The sequence below is a fragment of the Eumetopias jubatus genome, unplaced genomic scaffold (genome assembly GCF_037043125.1).
Source record: "Eumetopias jubatus isolate StellerSeaLion01/CBP00866 unplaced genomic scaffold, mEumJub1_p1.0 scaffold_5, whole genome shotgun sequence".
Taxonomy (NCBI): Eukaryota; Metazoa; Chordata; class Mammalia; order Carnivora; family Otariidae; genus Eumetopias; species Eumetopias jubatus.
This window is the reverse complement of record NW_028274811.1, coordinates 69,047,613-69,050,925: the sequence shown is the minus strand read 5'-3', so window position 1 is coordinate 69,050,925 and position 3,313 is coordinate 69,047,613.

Genomic DNA, 3,313 nt, shown 5'->3' with positions numbered 1-3,313 from the left:
GAGTACCAAACTTTTAGCACTGACATCTGCCTGAGAAGAAACTTCATTTAACAGCAGCAGCAGAAATGAAGTTCACTGTGAACTAGTTTTGGATACCATATGCTTTAACATGCCGAAGAGGAGGGGAGAAGAGGCCTTTTTAAAAACAGGTTTCTCTTGCTCTCACGGTCTATGATGTTGCGTGACAACATTGTGACATCATAACTTGGGCTATTTTATTTGCTGTTGCACCACTCCAGCCCCAAGGCGTGCAACAGCACCTCGGGGGTGTGCAGTGCTTTCCCTTCATAGAACTTCAGGCACTTCACAGGCATTTTCTTTCTAAACCTCACAACATCTCTCAAAGGTATTGCCAAACTGGAGGCAAATTTCACAGTTTAATCATGTGGAACACATTGGTAAATATAGATGTGCCTTTTAGAAAGTTGCTTCAAAGTGTATTTTGCAGCTCACGCGACGTTTCTCAGGGTGTAAACCAGTGGTGTAATGTAAAGCTTTTGGCCCTCCCCCACGGGAGCTGGGAGGAGAGGGGTTTGGCAGCGCATAGTGGTGCTGGAGGATCCTGCGGAACAGGCAGGCGGACTGTTTGGTTGCACGTCCTGCCCTTTTCTTCCTGTCTTGCCCACACAGGGGTGCCTCCTTTTGCTCCATCTCGTTCTTTTCTTTGCAGCATCAGAAAAGAAAACTGAGTTCTAAAGTTTAACTTGTAATTAAGAGTTTGGTTAGATTTTCAAGGCACAACACAAAAGTCCATTTAATTCACAAGGCCTGTTGATTATAATCTGGCAAATTTTCTTTTTCTTTCTTTCTTTCTTTCTTTCTTTCTTTCTTTCTTTCTTTCTTTCTTTCTTTCTTTCTTTCTTTCTTTCTTTCCTCTTTCTCTCTTTCTCTCTTTCTCTCTCTCTCTCTCTCTCTCTCTCTTTCTCTCTTTCTCTCTTTCTCTCTCTCTCTCTCTCTCTCTCTCTCTCTCTCTCTCTCTCTCCCTCCCTCCCTCCCTTCCTCCCTCCTCCTTCATATATGTACTGCTGAAGCAAACACTATAATCCTGGCAATCTAACCAGTACTTATAACGTAGTTTTATGGGAAAAGGAGTTCTTATGAAATGGAAATGTGGCAACATTGCAGACATATCTGTTTCTTGCTTTAATCTCTTCAAATCCAATATGAAGAGGAATGGGCTTTTTCTCAGAATATTTCTGCCTCCCAAACCACACCCTTTTCCTTCCCTCACCCTCACACCTCCTGATCCCTTAGAAAAGATCCCTTCGTGTGAAGCAGAGACCTGGACGTGAATCCTAGTTGTGTCCCGTAATAACTGTATAAACCCTGAGTTGTTAAACCTCCCTGAGCCTGTTTCCCCATTTGTAATTTTTACATACCACTAACTCACAGGAATGTTGCAAAGATTAAATAAAATAATATGTATGGAAGAGCTGAAGAGATGAAGAGCTGAAAATAATATATGGAAAAATGTGGCCAGTGAGAAACATCTTCGACCATCTGGTTTTCTGGGGATGATTTGCTCCACCCTTTTGGGTATCATCCAAGCCAGGGCATCTTCAAGAGTGGAAAAGGGAGATTCAGGACAACAACACACATAAACTGGGACTGTCCCAAGCAAACCAGGATGTGTGATCAATCTCTATAGAGAGAGTTTTCAGATGGCAAGTGCCTGTGCCTAATTGCACACATTATTGGGGATGGCGATGCCTGCAATCTATGAATGAGAATATCATTTATTGCCCACATACAAGCTGAACTTCTACCACTTCTCTCTTATTTTCAAACTCTTTGTATAGCTTGTATTTCCCCAAATGTGCTACATGGACAAAAGGTGGCACGTGAGACTATTTCAAGTGGTATACAGCAAGCATTATTTTTTTTTTAAACTGTCAAGTCGGATCTATAATTTTGGAAGTACAATTTTTTAAATAAGTCTGTTTAGACCAACATTTGAATTGATTTAAAGAAAATGATTAAGTAAATCAAACTAAAATGAGATTATAGTTATAGGAAGGTTGACCTGGAATGACTAACAGGTGGGAGGCCCTGCTTGTTTGGATGCAGCCAGTAGAACGAAAGAACAAACTACTCAGTATTTGGATAAACAGTATTATAATATACCACCTTTCATTTCAGGACAAGTGCTTTGTAAGAGTTGGAGTTAAGATAAATACCCAGTTGTAACCCAGATGAGGAGAACAGAAATGGAGCAATTGCAGTTGAAGATTAGCTTTGGATACATTTTCTGGTAAGTCTTCGGCTTCCCCACCATTTTTACACATTATTAATGTAAACTATGTATGAAGAACTGACAGCACTTGGCAAAATTTAATACATACACTGATTTAAGCTTTGTAGGGACATTTTACTCATATTTGCTTTCTGGGAGACATGATTTAGGATGGAAACTTAGTTCGTCTTGTCTTGAGAATTTCCTCGAACTGTTTGGATAGCTCATTTAATTCCCTGGTAATCAAAAGGGTCTTTCTGATTTCTGGTCCCAGTCCTTTCTACTTTAAGTGCAGTCTCCAAAGAAACAGAAACATTGGGAAGGTGTTGCCATTCTATCTCTCAATATTTGTTACAGAGACCACTGATAGCAGGGGCCTTTCTAATCCTCACCTTTGTTTCTTCTCTGTTTTCTTTTTGTTTGTGATTTCTCTCATCAGGAATGAATGCTTCTTATTCTTTCTGTTTGTTTGCTTAAAATAGAGACAATTTAGATAACATACCAAGACACTTGAGTATGAATGATTAGCAGTCAGCCCTTAGCAATTATACTTTTGCTAAAACCCATCAAAATATTTGATAGATGGTCATTCACAGATAGCAGTGTGCACTTAAGCTTAGGGTTTATAAAGGTTTACAAGTATTTATGTATGATTTTGTGTGTATTTTCAGAGTTTTTTTTTTCTTGTGGAACTTTGAAAAATGAAGAGAATTAAGTTGTTTCTAAAAAGCCAAAGCAGCCTGCCATCTCTTTTTCTTTTCTGGGCTACAGTCCAATTTGCACAGCAGTTGCAAAGAAAAAGCAAACGCATCACTAGATTCAGCGAGAAATATTGTAACAGTATGTAATCTCTGTCAAGATAAAATTGCTTTGTGATTTACATTACAATAAATCCTGACCTTTAAGTGCTGCAGACTAAGCTAATCTGTGAAGTACTTTATTCCAACACTGAATCAGCGAGTGAAGCTCAACCAAATTGACTGTATTTGTCCCACCGTGGTGTGGTTAAAGAGCCTATATATATCGAAGCAGATTACAGAGCATTGTTCTATGTGTACTATAATAAGTAGAATAATTGAA